A 16602-nucleotide genomic window follows, 5' to 3' on the forward strand; every position below is an offset into this window, starting at 1 on the left:
CAGGAGCATCCTACAGTAAAGCATACACCGTACTGTACAAGATGCCATTTTGAAGCTTTCTAAAAGTGTGGTACTCCAATAATTATAGAGATATTAAACAAAGACAGCTCTCAGCAGGGAGGAATTACAGGTAAGAAAGATCCTGACAAGAAAATGACAACGAAGAGTGGCCCGAAGAGAGTTATTCAAGATTAATAACTTTGTTATTGGAGGCATTTCTTCCATACGTAAGGGCATACATAAATATACTTGGAAGCTTCCAGATGGCCACGCCAAGAGCTGAATTCATCACACCGTTATTTGTTTTGTCAGTGTGTACCCACCACAAACCCGGCCAGCAAACCACCACGGGGGATCCCTGGGCCGGGCACACAGGAGCGAGACGTTTCTGGCAACGGTGGAGTGATGCCACAGGAGCTGCTGGTCCAGGGCTGCTGCCTTCCTCCCACCCTGCCCTGCACCGAAGCATCCAAATACACCCGGATCCAGCCCGCTCCCCCCAGGGCTGGCCCCGCGGCCAGGCCCCCTGCCGCCGCCGGTGCAGGCATAACTCTGTTCATCACAGTTAGCTCTGGAGAGCCCAAGATTTCCGCTTTCCTCCATTCAAGGTGATCATGATTTCAGAGGACTCTCGAGGGCAGGTGAGAGCAGGAGCATTAGCAGTGGCGGGGGCAAGGGCTGCTCTGGGGGCACAAGCCGGGAAAGCCGCCAGAGGGGGACGATGGGCTGGGGCTGCCTGAGCATCCCCCCGCCACCCCGCAACATCAGCGGTGGAGACCCCGAGCGCTGCCGCTGTCCTGACCCCAGCAAAGATGGACCCAGCAGCAAAACTCTCCTTTTCCTGTCATTACAGCAGCTAAACTGTTTTGCTCCTCACACCTTCCCCACCTAAGGTGATTAGATTTTTTTCTCTTTTTTTCTTAATTTTATTTTTTTTAGTACCACAGGGTGTTAAAACCGATCTTCCTATTAGGGGCTAGACATATTCAGAGCCTTAATGATAGATTAAATACCAAATACCTTAACATTTGAAAAATGACATTTATTATACAGAGTTGTAAATAGAGAAAAAAAAATGACAATAGAACACAGTGTAGATCTTACATAAACTGCACCAGTTCTGTGTAATGACTATGATAATGTCAGTGCTAACAAGCAGATAATTGGCATCACTGAGATAATTTTTGGCACCTTATGCAGAGGGGAAACTGTTCTGCATAATTATTTTACCTAGGAATATTCTTCATTTAACAGGTCTATTTGCATAACGGTTGGAACTTTTTAAAGCTATAAAGGGTGTTTAATATGTTGATTTGTTTTATCCACAAAACAATTGTTTATTCATGAGAAGTGGCACCTGAGGACTTTAGTAATTAAGCCACAGTGACCCAGTTGGAAGCAACAGCCTTTTATTGGATTTACAGGTCCAGGCGGAGGCAGGATTAGCAGACCACTCACAAACACCTACCAGGCTTTTATAGACGTTATAAAACTGAGTCATTCTCTGTAGTAAAACTTTATTTCTTTAACTTTTACAAAGTTGACAACTTCAACGTTTCACTGCTGGTGGCAGGCACCTGCTCGGTGGCTGCGTGTCCCCCATGCGCCCCGGGACGATGGTGCGAAGGTCCTCTGCAAAGATCCTCGCCTCTCCAGATGTTGCACACAACCAAAGTGAATTCCCCTCAGGTTCTCAAAGCCCAGCCCCTGCAAACCATGCACATCACTGCCTCGCAATTAAGCAGGGGTATGCGATAAAAAGGACGGGCGGTGTGATGCATGCAAGCCGTGCTTATGTAGGAATTGCAATTGGATCAACATGTAACAGGTCAGTATTATCAACGCACTGCAGTGCAGAGATGAGTGCATTTTTCAGCCCAAGCACAGTCTTGACAGGTCAGGCTGATGAGCTTTCTCAGTGTCCAGGCAATGGCCCTGCAAGCATGTGCCAAGCCGTCTGGAAATATAAAAGATGCTGGACGCCAGCCTTGGACTTCCATCGCAAGCAGATACCTGGCCAAGGTCCAGGTGCTCGACGGTGCTTTCTCTGTAAGGCCCTAAGCAACGCACATTTGTCTTCCTTTGCCACTCTGACTCGAGGGAACCTCACGCCATCCTTGCCAGACCCTGTGCTATAGATCAGAGTGGTGTTTGTCCCATCCCAAGTACATTTCCAAAGCAAGGAATGAACTCTGGCTTTGACTGGGTGTTCCATACCAAAACCTCAGCATGTTCATCCACCCGGCCGCCACCAGCATGATTCATAGCAGCTCTGAGGCTTAAAGTCCGCGTTGGAAAAGTTCAAATTCCCCACAGGTTACACACTGACGCTTACTTGGCTTCTCCATCTCCATTTCTGAATCTGCTGGCAAACAATTCCTGCAGCTAGGAAAGCACCAGACATTCTCTGACAAACACTTTACATCCAGCAAAGCACTCTTGACACTTTGAGAGAAAGGACCATCACTTGAGAAGCTACAATCATCTGAAATTTCCCAGCAGACACTCAACGCTCCCAACGCCATACTCCTTTCAGCCTTGTGCCTTGTGCAGCCACTGCTTACAAAGAAAACCCTCAGGGAATATAATTGCAAGCAAGAACTTTGCCAGAAGCCAGCAAGTCAATAAAGAGAACCTTTTAAACTCCAGTTTTATGAAAAACACATCCAGTCTTTTAGATCCCACATCAACAAGGCCAAAAAGAATTGTTAGTAAATCATTACTACAGCTTTGATTCTGTAAGGTCTCGCGTATCCCCGAAGTTTCAACCTGTGTGAATTCCTATTGACTACCAAATTAATCATCTGCTTAAGTACCTCACTGAATAAGAGCCCTAGAAATGATTTGCCAATAGTCTTATCGCAAAGCAGCTCCACACTCCGCCGAAGCAGAACCAGACACACATTCAACGTTTGGATTCAGGAGTTGGAAACAAAAGCCCTGTTCCCCGGGGTCTTACCCTGACACCTCGCTCGTATGATGACTCTTCCCCCAGTGATGGCGAAGGCAGGACTGGTGTGGGAGCTCAGCGCCAGCACTCACGGCAGTGTCCCTTGCAGCAGACCTCAGCTCACCAGCCCAGGGGGGGGGATGCCTTAAGTTTTGTTCTGTGTAGCTGTGAGATTGCTACTTAATTTAATTTCTGTTAGTTTTTCTGCTACCTGATCAAGCAAACCGTGCTTGAGCTGAGCAGCAAGATAATCAGCATGCTCACAGTGCACGTGCAGTGTGTGCCCCAGCCTCGCAGGGTTGGAGTCTGTTCCTTGTACAGCGACACTGATTTTGAAAGTAACACTTCCAGGGCCAGCTGAAATATGTGTTAAATATGAGCAAGTTAGAGTGTTATCACCACACTATAACTCGAGGAAAGTTCTGGCACGTTGTGCAGCATGTTTCGCTGAACACGCCTGCATCAAGTCCAGCTTGTTATTGAACAGCAAACACTTTCTGGCAGTGAAGCTGACCTTTGCGGTGGCGATTTCTATCAGTAAGCATCAACGTTCACACCACAGGGCTGATGTTTGCCCGGGGTGGACGTGTCATGAAGCCAGAGTCTGGCGCACAGCGGTCGCAGCCCCGGAGAGCCTCGGCACGGGAGCAGCAGCTGGTGCAGTGGTGGCAGGAGGGGTGAGGGCTGCTGGTTTCATGCTCGAGGCAGTGGTGCGTGGTTGTGGGAAGCCTCCCTTCTCCTGGCTGGGCTCAGAATCTCCCCATGACCTTGGTCAAGTCACTTAATGTCTCTGCTTCTCAGATCTCCACTTTCAGTAGTGCCGCGCCTCTCCCTCATGTAGTCAGGCTCTGACCTGGGGTATGAGAAGCCTCCGAAAGCCTAGTGGGAGCCTCTGCTCGATGTTGCCTTCGAGGAGATGATAACCTGGAAGACTGTGCAACTTGCAGGTGACTGGCTGCTGCCCTTAAAAAGCCTCCCCCTGCAGCCTTTCATCTGCTCCACTTTAGGGAAAACTATTAAATTTGCTAAAAGAGTTAGTTATTGTCTGAACCTGCAGACATCAATTTTCCTGTGAAAAAGCTAGCTGTGTAACTCATTTTATTATTTATTATGCTTGTCCATATGTGTGCATGTATGTGCGTGCGTGCATACTTGTCTGTGCTCCTCTGCAAACCTATGGGCCTGAGACTTTCAGCTCAGCTAACTTTTTTTAGATTAAATTCCGTTTCTTCCCAAACAAGGTTGTTGGCTTTAGTCAAGAGAGGTCTGTAACGTGTTTGCACATGAGATGTTTAACTTCTGACTGTGTTTCGATGAGGTTTCCCTAACCTTCATTCTAGCACATCTGCTGGAAGGAATAGCCTGTACCAAGGCGATGGACTCGGAGTCAATACATCACACACTCATTCTTTCAAGGCCGTCTCACTGGCCTCTAACGTTCTGCAAAATGTTTCACTCTCTGCTGTTTTATAACCTTTATGTGTGAGCCTGCCATTTTTCAGCTCTCACCTGGAGCTTCCAGTGCCTGGAGCCATCCTCGCCTCCCCTCACCCTTGCTGGCACACGGGCCCTCAGAAGCGTGCCAGCAAAAACCTCAGGCGTTTCCAATAGGTTCAGTCCAGCTGCTGCATTAAAAAAGCCTAAGCGCCTGCCTTAAATCACCGTCCTCGCCTGGTCAGAGGCAGGTGTCCAACCTTCTTAGGGATTAGCAGGTGATAGCTGGAAGCTGCTCTGCTCTTACTCATTGAAGGACCGTAATTACTGCGTCCCGTTCCGCCCACAAGTTCTGTACCACTTTTTTTTATGACTCCACCAGGCCATCTGTCTTGGGGATGGAGACCACACTCACTCCTGTTGGATTTTTCTCCTTTTCAATTCCCAAGTCAGCTCTAGTTCAGTGGGTAGATTTATTACTACTCCTCCGTGCTCCCTGGCTCCGTGCCACGGCAGGGAAAATAGCAGCTCAGACAATATTCTAAATACAAGGAAACACGGTCCTGCGCTGACAGCCATCGGCATCATGCGTCCAAGCTCACGGTTGTGGTCCCCGATGAGCTCTGGTGTGTGGGAAGGGGGTCAGCACCCCAGCAATGGGACGGACACTGCTGGCAGCCAGCGATGCTCCACGGCACTGTGCGGGGGAGGTTTGGTTTTACAGATGTTGATCAGAACTAAATCTCTGCTCCCCGCCCTCGTGAGACTCTCAAGGGGGTGTCACAGCTCTGTCGAAAGAGAGGGAGAAGGGCTTCAAATTCCCCTTTCTCCTCCGAGGATGACTCGGCAGTATTTTGTGTGTGAGAGAGGTGAAACCGAATCTCAGCCCAGAGCTGTGCCGTGGCCAAGGAGAGGCAGCTCCCTGGCCACGGGCCATACGGCGCCCGGCACCGAGCCGTGCAGCCCACAGGGTCTGCAGCACTGCCTGTAGCTGTGGCAGTAGCAACGGCGATGAGAGACACGGTCCCCAGGTACGGCATTGCAGATGCGGTGTGGAGCCCCGGTCCCCATCCCCAGCTCTGGAGGGACTGGTGAGGGATGGAGCCTCATGGAGAGAAACCTGAGGGCCTGGGGAGCTTCAGCTCTGTTAGGATGAGGGGGAGAGGGTCAAACTTTGCTAAGTCCTGCGGGTGACTGCATCTACCATGGCATGGGAAACGAGTCTGCCTGCGTGGGCAGAACAGGCAGGGGGGGACCTGGCCTTTGCGGCAGGCTCCACGAAAGGGCAGTCGTGGGGTCTGGCTGTTTTGCTTCTTCGGCTGATAGAGCCCATCTTGATTCAAGATGCTGAGGCCATTATTGATCTAAACAAGTTGTCAGTGAAGGAAAAGTTGTAATTGCTGCTGTAGTTGCGTTGTAACACACCAGCCCCGAAGGGAAATTAAAGTTTGTAGCTAATAGGGTTGTATGATCCTTCAACCTTTGATGTATTGAATCTCGAGCAGCCCGTGGAATACTGATTTGATGCACAAAGGATCATTTTTAACAGTGGCTGTACCTCCAATTCCCTCCAATCCAATTCTCCTTTCAATCCTGCCATGTGGCATGTGCAGTGGGGTATGTGGCCGCGGCAAGGGAATGGCTCACGGTGTACTGGGTGGCATCAGTCCACCCAGCCGGCCTCCTCCCTCCTCTGCCCTTGGGTCTCCTGCTTGAACTCCCACATTTCTGTGAGCCCCTGACTCTTGCTGTATGAATAAAACAAGCAGGAATGATGTCCAGGATAAGCAGTGTAGCGTGCGCACGTGTGTGTGTGCACGCGCACTGTGAGAATTAGCCAGAAATGGCTCACCTTTGCGGGGCTCGCTGCATGAAGGACTATTTCTTAGCTTTAGGCTATAATAATTCTTCCGGTGCCTCGGGGAAGATGGGATCAAAGGGCTGCACAGCTGATAAACAAGGGGGAAATACAACCCTGGTGTCTAACAGCAAAAACAGGCCTGTGCCCTGCCGGCAGCGTGCAGGAGGAGCGGCATTAAGTATTTTCCAGCGTACAGGGGAAACAGGCACCTCTGGCTGCGGTGCGTGCAGGCATCCTCCTGCACGGGGCCGTGTGTGCACATGCGCGTGCCCCCACGCCTATGCCCGTTGCCTGCTTTTGCTCTGCCCTGCGGCTCTCGCTGCCCGCACCGGCAGCTGCCCGCCGCAGCGCATGCGGGCTGGCGAGGTTCCAGCTCCAGCCTGAGTGGGAAAGAGCTTACGCTGTGACTCCTCTAATTCATGCTGGAGCTGCTGCTGCCACATCCATTCAGAGAATATGAATTTTGCAGCAGGAGCATCAGTTTCCTGAATTCAGCTTTCAGCGAGGGTGTAATGTCTCATCCTCCTGCCTGGCCATGATTTCCTTAAAGAAGCAATTACTGGTGTTTCTAAGCACAACTGCCTGCTCCCCCATTAATCACCTGCAATTATAAAACAGAAATCTGCTAAAGAGTCGGTCCCCAAAGGTCACTAATCAGGGAAGTTAATAGTCCTCAGGTTTTTGTTTGAAAAGCCAGCAGGGGTGAGGTGTGTTGGTCCAGGGATGCAAGTCCAGGGCTGGGTTGTGTATTCTCAACGTGTCCCGGAGCAGAGGGCAGGGCTGCACTTCCCCAAAAACTGCCTGTGACCCTGCAGCCCCTCGCACCGCCTCTCGCTGAGCCTCTGCTTCTCCAGTCACCTCCCGCTCTAGCAGCCAGCCCGAGTGATGTATCTCACCGTGCCTTCACAAAGACACTTTAATTCTGTGTTATGAAGACACTCTCTCTAATTACTTCAGTTAATTAGTGCTTCACAGCTACCACAGAGTCTGCAGAAGGAGCAGCCCACGAGGACGTGCTGCCGTCCCTGCCCACTGCTGCCCTGCCGCCGCCATGGCCCTGCCGTAGCAGAGGGGACCCCCACTCTGCCGCCGCCTCACCGCCACCACGTGTCTGCCGTGGAAGAGGGGATCCCCACTGCACCATCACCCCACCACTGCCATGTCCCCGCCATGGCAGAGGGGACCCCTGCTCTGCTGCCGTCCCGCCGCTGCCGTGCCCCCACCGTGGCGGAGGGGACCCACGCTCCGCCGCCGCCTGGTGGGTCAGGGCATGCGCCCCAGCTCCTAAATCCCTGCTGAGGACAGCAGGCAATTTAGACCTGAGTGCAGCAACTAATTAAATCAATATGAGATAATGAACAGCAATTAGAGGTCCAGCTAGGCACATCTTTTCTTGTAAATACTGTTTCTCTCCCAACGGGAAGCTCTTTTTTAATAATCTGTTTGTGTTTCATTTCCAGGAGCCGTAATTCCCCAAAGAAGCAATTTGGGAAAGTGATTTGTTTGTCTGTATAATTGCCAAAGCACTTAGTTAGACTTGTTTGTTTTTCTTAGCTCCTGCTACTCCCAAAAAGAAACTATGCAGATATTGCTTGCGTTATTTTCACTTCTCTCTGATTTTTTTATGTTGTGGGGTTGGGGCGGAGGGTCCCTCCACTCCTGTGTGCTCTGGAGCTGGCTCCTGTCTGGCTGCAGGGCATCATATCAGACACCGTCCCCTTCACTGGGGCTCGGGGGGTTACAGACCACCGAGGCAAAGCCAATTCAGCGCGGACAGTGACGAGCAAGGAGCTGAGCCCTGGACCCAGCAAGTGCAGGGGCCAGCAGAGCCGGAGGGAAGGAAGAAAAACCTTTTCCTTCTACAGCTCCCAGGGCCCCACCTCTCCTAGAACGGCCCTTTCATTTTTGGCTTTACAGCAGAAGTTTTGCAGACGTTCCCCATCCAAACACCCATATCTCTTTGGCGGTGGTGCACGCTCCTCTGTGCTGTGTCAGCCCAGGCAGGATCTCCTTATGGGGAAGTTTTTCCCAGCACCTCGTGCACTGACCATCCCTGAGCCTGTGGTTCTGCTCTGCCTGTTTTCCTCCGTGGGGATCAGGACAGCATGTGCCGTGCTGGGCTGAGCACAGCGTCGGTGTGCCAGGGCATTGGGATATTTCCAGCACTATTTTCTCCTGTGCTCCCCGCAGACCTTGACCTGCTGGTTCCTCTTCACTCCCCGCTCATTGTGCAGAAGTTTTCCATGAGCTGCCCACAGTCACACCCAGGGCTTTTTCTCGACTGCCTACGGCTCCTTTATGGCTCTCACAAGGTGCACAAGCAGTTCAGCTTATTCCTTCCCTTAGGCATTACAGTGACCCAGCCAGCAACGCACTTCACCTGCCCAGGGCTGCCCACCTGCAGTTTCGTGGGTCCTTTCAGAGTCTTTCTAAATTAAACAAAAAGTCAACATCCCCATGAAAATTTAATTACAATCCAAACCTCAGCTCCGGAGAGCCACACCTTTCCCACAGCTCAGGGCTCACTGCTCCATGCACGGGAGCTGGCAGTGAATGTTGTTTTCACTATCGGAGTTATTTGTGCCTAAGCCTGGAACTCGCCCCATCGCGAGGCTCACGGCTGATCCACCGCTTCAGCTCACTGAATGGGATGGAAACAGGACAGAAATAGCAGATGGGGTTTGGATGGGTGCTCTCACTGGCGCACACATCACCCAGCAAGAGGAGAATGAACTCCTGGTGACAGGGAACGGCTTCTCCGGTGCTGCGGGATGATGGGTGTAAGCAAGCATCCCGAATGCACAGATTACTTTGTTTGAAATGACCTCAGAAAATTGAGGGATCTTGATTATTCCTGTGTTTCAGCAATGGACTTTGCTCCACCTCTGCAGGGTACATGTCCCATGCCCCCATTTCAGCAGAGCCAGTGAAACCTGCCCAGTGGCTGCTGGGGGGGGCTGCCCTCCCCGGGGGGGATGGGGCTGGCAGGGGTCCGCACGCTGCACCCGCCCAGCCCAGGGCTGCCTGCCCACAGTCCCTTGCCGCGGGTTGGTGCCTGCTCAGCAAACCACAGCCTGAGCAGGGGACAAACTTTCTCCTCCCTCCATGCACTGTCTGTCCACTTTTGAAAGCCAGGTAAACGACAATTTTAAGTCCAGGGAGGAAATCAGCAGGTTTTCTGGGGCTGCCGTCTCTCCTGGTGACATGCCCTGAGGTTAGGGAAGCAGCAGCAGCCCCAGAAACCTTTCACGTCCCATCTCGGTACGTAGGACCACCGAGAAGCAAACCCCACCCTGATTTTGTCCCATGTATGTCCCCGAGGATTTTGTACTGACGAGATGCTTTGGGAACAGCGTGCACTGCTTTTATATGATAATGGCTCCTGCGACTTGCCGTGTGAACGCTCACTGCCATTCAGTCATATTAAATCGCAATAACCTTTCAAATTAAACCATGCACCTTGTTTATTAGCAGTTAAATGCTTCCCTGAGCCTCTGAGCTATGGCGGGACATAGGATGCTTGGTATACAATCCCGTAATTGGATATCTATTGCTTGTTTAGTTTGCAGCCAATTAGATAGCAAACAGGTTATGGTCTGTGTACATATTAAATATGACTTTCAACACTTCCTGCAGGGATTAGTTATTATTTAATTCAGCTGCACTACAGGCTCCATGCTACGTCAGGCGATGGGGGCCCTGGCAGCCCCTGCACTCGGTCTGTCTGGGTCATCGGAGTTAGCGGGAGGACGAGGAGGAGGAGGAGGAGGATGGGGATGGTGCCAAGGTCTCCCCGTGCGCTGGGATGTAACCTGGGTCAAGACCCAGGCAGCCACGGGGTGAGGTGACTGCGGGTCCTGGGCATGGAGGGGCGGGCAGCCGTCACCCTCGCTTTGCAGAGGAAAACCACTGGCTGCCTGTCCCAGCCTGCACGGGGAAGCACGGAAACCTCTGGGCCGGGGGCTGGGAAAGGAGAGGCTGCGGAGAGCCCCCCGCCAGAGCCAGCCCCGTGGCAGGCACGCCCTGGGCTGTGCACCCCGCACCTGCAGAAGGGGAAATGTTCTGCATTGCCAAAAATCATAGAGTGTGTTTTTCTTCTCTGTCTTTCGTACTGCTGAGCTGACTCCTCCAGGGCAGATCTTCGTACTGTCTCTCTGTTTAACATCTCAAAACCTGAAGCTGCACAGTGTTTTCCTTGCAGCTTTGAAAAGAGACAGGCATATTTTGACAAACTGAGATTATCTGAAATCATCTCTCTTAGAGTGAGCGGTTGCTGTATAGAACTTAATTATAAATTAATTAATAGCGGTAAATTTACAACCCAAGCTAGACGAAGAAAGAGGTAGGAAAGATGATTTGAAAGTGAAGACAGTACGCCTGGAACATGCAAAGCCAAAATAAAAGTCGTTCTCCCAGCAAAAGCTCCCGCAGCACCCAGAGCAGCGGGTACCGCCGGTGGTGCACCGTGGTGCGGTGCCTGGAGCCGCCGCGAGCCCCGCGGTGCCAGACCTGACCTGCCTGGGCACAGTCTCAGCTCTTCAGACCCGGTTCCAGCCGATATGGCCAGGACTCCCGGGGGACCCTCAGCTTGGGGTGCTCGGCAGCGCTGGATCATAATTGTAATTGCAGCATACTTTTATGGGGCTGGAGCTCCCCTTTAAGTCAATGTTGACTTCTGTCACTTTGTCCCTCACCCTCCCCGGCCGGTGCAAACAGAGGGCAGGCAGCCAGGGCAGGATGCTCCGCGGGGATGGGGTCTCACCTCATCCCTCCCGCCTCGCTACCGCTGGCCTCGAGCCTTGGGAAAAGTGGCTGCAGTCACTGGCCCCGGAGGGCTGCAGGAATCGGGGTGGACAAGAGCGCGCACCCACAGGTTTCCCTGCCAGGTGAATCCACCATAGGTGCAACAAAACACCCAAAGTGCTTGGCTGGGCAGGGAGAAGTGGCAAAATGCGTATTTGCTCCAATTGCAGCTGCCCCGTTCATCCTGTGTCGTGGTCCAGCGGAGGAGCCCCATGATGCCCCATGTGCGCTGGTCCCCGTCCTTGGGGATGGCTGCAGGGTGAGGACCCTCTGATCCCCCCAACCCCCCCGACAGGCACGGCCGGGCACGGTGCCACCACGCCAACTTTCATTATTGGTGAACAGATTTATCAGCAAAGTGATTTGCAATGAAAGTTGGGGAAGGGAGTAAAGACTTTTAAAATAATAAGGTAGGAGGTAAAGCAATTACTTTAATTCTTTTAGATCCTCAAAAATAGGATTAATAAAAAGAAAAAGACACACTTGGGGTGAGCTGCAAAGCAAAATCATGAAGAGGTCAGAATTTTTTTCAATTCCACTATTGAGAGCCGTAGTGCTTGTTTCAAACTGTGACAAAGAGAGAAAAGGGAATCCTGACATTTACCTTTGCTTTTCACCAGCCTCTCCCCAGCTCTGCCTGCTGTGTTTGCAAACAGATCTCAGAGGAACCTGGTGCTTCCACACAACCAAATTTTAGTTTCTGAAATATCAAATTATGGCCTCTTTAGGTCTCTCCAGTTTCAGTTCTTCTGGAGCAAGGTGCTGGGGGCCAGCCAGGTCTTACCGCCCCGAGGAGTCTCCCTCCATCAGGCAGAGAGAAACAAAAGGAGCAAGTGATAATTTTGCCTAATCAGGTGTCAGCCCAGAGAGATGGGCATTACTCGTCCCCGCCGGGCACAGGCGGCTGTCACTCTGGCTCTGTTGCTGGTAGAAGAAAACACACGCTGGCACACAGCACACGGAGTGCTGGCTGTGCCGCTGGCCCTGCCGGGGCTGACACGGGCACCCACAGAGGGTTTGCAGAAGGTTTGCAGAGGGTTCGCAAAGGGCTGCAAACTGGCACCGCAGCGAGGTGCAGAGCCGGGGCAAGCAGTGCCACTGCACATCCCTTCCCATGGCAGGGCAGCACGGCTGCGGGAGCCGGGTGGGAGCAGAGTGGGAGCCGGGTGGGAGCAGTGCCAGCAGCTCCAGCACCCACCAGCCCTGAGCTTTCACCGTGAGAGGGGGAACCGTAATGCAAAATGCCATCTGTTGTTGCAGCGACGGAGAGGTCTGCCTTCATGTCTGTCCTCAGCAAACAGGGAATGAATCCTGATCAATGTGTGCCACCCATGTATTTTAAAAACGGTTGCTTTCTTGTCAAAACTTTCACAGTAGCTGTGTGGCAGACTTTTACTTTTGCTTACAAAACAGCTCTGGGATTTCTCCAGGGAGGCAATGGATTCTGAATTTGTAAAGCTGCTTTCACCAGCACTCAAGCCTGAAAGAGGAGTTGAGATAAACATTTGCATTTTTATTTTGCCGCTACAGCTCTCTAACGGAGCTTTACAAGCAAAAGGATGGCCCCTTTTGTGTACCCTGGGTGTCTGTTGGTGGGGTAAGTGTCAATCATTTATAAAATATGGGATTTCGAGCCATCTTCGAACAGAGAAGTGTTCAACTTCAGGTGGGGCTGAGCTGATCACTCTCCTTCCCGTGCACAGAGCCCCGCTCCCGGCTGCAGCAGAGCCATGTCCCCCTGGCACCCGCTGGTCCCCTCGTGTGACCCCAAACTTCATCTCCCAGCGCATCTCTCAAAAAAAATGACCTGGGGAGGGTTTGGTCCGGGAGCCCCGTGCATCAGCCACCTGCCTGAATTTGGGCAGAGGGCAGGAAGAGGCAGCCGAGGCGGAGCTGGGAGTTGGTGGTGGCATTGCCACGTCCTCACCGTAGCAAGCGACGCACGTGCCGGGACAGATGGACGCGGGGCCTGGCCATTTCAAAGGGAATCCCGTCCCTTTGCAGGAGGCTCTGGGTGCGCTGGGGTGAGGCACCACCCCACGTGGGGTGCAAGCCCGGCCCAGCCTCGCCCTGCCAGGGAGGGACCCCTGTGTGTGGGCTTTCTCCCAAAATTTTCTCCGAGCACTCCCTAAGCCCTCCAGGTGATGAGCTTCCCGTGGGGTGCTCCCTGCTCCGGCTCTGCCGGCAGCGCTGCCGCACAGGGCAATGAAGAATGCATTGCAGCCTATTAATAAGGTTTGATGTTCGGGGGTTTTTTTAATTTGGGTAATTTTTTTCAGAAGTCACACATGTTTCTGCTCAGCAGAAGCCATTTCAGAGGCAGCGGTCCCGCCCCGTCCATGTTCGCATCAACCCCTTAGTGGGATGGTCAGAGGGTTCGCAAACAGGGGAGATAAGAAGCAGCAGCAGCGCGCAGCTTGTGAAGGTCCAGTTCTTGTGCTCATGTTGAGACGGCCATGCCAGGCAGTCCCAGAAAACACCGGCCAGAGTCACAAACCGCTTTTCCGACACAACAGTCACGGCCCAGAGCTGCGAGGGGGCTTGCGGGTGAGGCAGCTTCCCACCTCCGTGCTCATTGCACGGGCAGGGAAACCCCCACACTTGGGCTGTCAGTGTTTCAGGCTTGTTCCCGGTGGGCTGAGCCCTCAACCAGGAGCGGGGACAGGCAGCGGTGCCTATCGGGTCCCCGACCCCGTGCTGCTCCATCACCTGTGGGGAGAGCCAGGACGCCGGGCTCCAGCTCCGGCCCCGCAGGTCTGGTGGCTGAGCCCCAGCCCCAGCGGATAATGTGAGCTCGGGGGGTTATTTAAAGAAACCAGCAAATCCTTCTAACACCAGATGTTTTCTGCAAAAGCGCTTTTACATCCACATCAAAACATCCTGCGGGGACTTTCTCATCTTGATGAATTTTTCAATGAAATAATCCAAGATCAAAACTGATCCGTTTTGACTTTCTTCACTCTCTTAAACATTTCAAAGATAGTAATGAATTATGGTATAGTTCTTTTTTCTTCTGTTTTATTATAATATTTTAACAGCTGTCAGATCATGGCATTCTAATAAGGTTGTTTCAGTGTTTATGAATTGGAACGTTTCTCCAGAATTTCCATTCTGGGAAATACAGATTTCCGTCTCTGCGAACTCACTCTAGGGGAGAGAAAAAAAGATTTCAAATAGTGAACCCCCTCCTGGGAAGGCATCTTGTTTTCCAAATAGGTTAAAGTTAACACGAAGTTGAAATGCTCCCCATTTCACCCCAGATGTCACACTCCCCCTTCCCCCCCCCCGATTTACTGAACGTTGATTTTTGTATTGCGGGTCTCACAACTGAGGGTTTCAGTATGCTGAATCCTGTCCCACCATATACGACAAACCTGCTCTGAAAGGTAAAACCCCTCCCCTAATTAAGTCCTCCATAAGCACATCTTTTAATTTGTGGCATCTATTCCTAAATGCAAAGGAAAAAGCAATCTCCTTTCCAGAAAGTTGTTCTATTCTGAACTCTTCACCTTTTCGGGAGAGAACGCCTGAGTTTTGTCTACTTTTTAAAATTCTTGCTGTAATTTTTTTTTTTTTGTTATAGAACATCATAAATTAGCTGTCACCGTTTTTTAAACATTACTGAATGTGTAAAATAATGTTTGCCCGATTCAGGAGAGCAGTAGTTTACGCAATTATAAAATAGCACATCAAAAAAAGCCAGCCTTTCCCTCGCTACTTGCATAATTCATCACTGATCCTGTTGTCATGGGCGAGACCTCTCCTATCTTGCAGACAACAAAAAATTAAGTTTACATTCTCTTTTTTAATTAAAAATTTAAAAGTTTAAAGGAGGAGAGTTTGTAAATTGTACAACCATTAAAAAGCTGGAGACACAGCGTTAAAAAATACAAACTCTAGTGACAGAAATAAACCACAATTTTCTGTTTCCACTCTCCCGAGTGGGTAAGGCTGTGGGAAGGAGCTGCGATGCAGAGGCAAAGCGCCAAGCTCCAGGGGGGCCGGGGCGGCAGAGCTGGGGGCAGCCGGGGACGGGGACACCGCGGGCAGCGGTGGGACCTGACCGACCCCCAGGCGAGGATGACTGCTGGCCCGGCTGCCCCGGCACCACTCGTCGGAAACTGAGTACGGGAGGAACACGTAGGCGCTGGGACGGTCTCTTATACGTGTATATGGGCATGTATGTCCGTGTATTTATATACATGCAGATACTTATGTTGTTGTATATATGCCTCTGAAATGGCTTCTGCTGAGCAGAAACATGTGTGACTTCTGAAAAAAACTACCCAAATTAAAAAACCCCCGAACAACAATATATATACGTGCATGTTTATATGCATGTGTGTGCATATATGTATTTATATACGTAGTTGCAGCTTGAAGGAATCAACAGCTTCAGGTACCTCGAATCCGCGCCAGCACAGCTGGTCACGGAGGAGCCCTTATCACGTAGCTCAAAAACAAACGTGGCTTCTCAATCTGTCAACAAATTTTGGACCGAGCAAACAGATACCGAGGACGAACCGCTGTGCCAAGGATGCCCTGCCGCGGTCAGTCCTTCCCGGCAGCAGGGACCGTGGGCCAGCGGCCGCACTGATGCTGCAGGAGATGGAGCTGCCGCCGGTCCACCTGTCCACCCAGGCATTCCGGGGAAGGGACGGCAGCACCGGGGAGGTGGAGCATGGGACAGGGACCAGGGGAGATGCCTGGCAGAATTTCCTGATTGCTGATGAGGATGAGGAGAAACCGCTGAGACAAACCCCACAGAGCAAATACAGGTGGTAACCAATGCTCATAATATGTTTTATGTGAAAACACACCCATAAATCAGGCTGAAATATTGTAATCCTGGAATTGAGGAGGCTGAATTGCTCTGGTTACCCCCGCTGTGCCTTGCGGTAAGAAATCACCCCGCTCCCCTGGCTCCTCTGCCTGCCACCCCAGAGGGTCTCCCCTCGGTGCCAGGGCTGGGCACGCTGCGCTCCCAATGACGCCGAGCGGGAAAACCTGCATTAAGGGAATCAACAAGGCCGCCTAGGAAGAGGCCAAGTCAGAAATAGCGGGCCCCGTTGCCTAATGGGACTTATCAATTATTATCTCAGACCATATTTCTTTGAGGGGTGATTGTTTCACAGAGCCTGACATCTCATATAGCTTTAAATTACTCACAACCGGGACGCCTTACAAGATAGCAGTAAAATCAGGAGAGGATTGGGCAATGTAATTATAGTATGGAAATGATGTTGATCGCTCAAGCAGGGAACAGACCTTGAATCGAAGCGCCCTCCCAACTCCCCCCCCTGCTCCGCGCTGCCGCCCTGCACCTGCGGAGCCTGGAGAGCCAGCGGCAGCCACGGCTCCTCGTTAGGGATCTGCAAACGAGCACGCGCTGATGGCGGGCACCGGAGGAACGAGCAGGGTCTGTGCGTGGGGCCAGAGCACGGAGGGGCTGGAGCAGGACCCGGTCCGTCGGCCAGATGCACATGCCAAAGGAACACGGGGTCACGATGCTCGGGCGCTGGGCTCTCGCTCACACGGGTGCAACTCACCCTTA

This window comes from Aptenodytes patagonicus, chromosome 15, assembly GCF_965638725.1.
Source record: "Aptenodytes patagonicus chromosome 15, bAptPat1.pri.cur, whole genome shotgun sequence".
Lineage (NCBI taxonomy): Eukaryota > Metazoa > Chordata > Aves > Sphenisciformes > Spheniscidae > Aptenodytes > Aptenodytes patagonicus.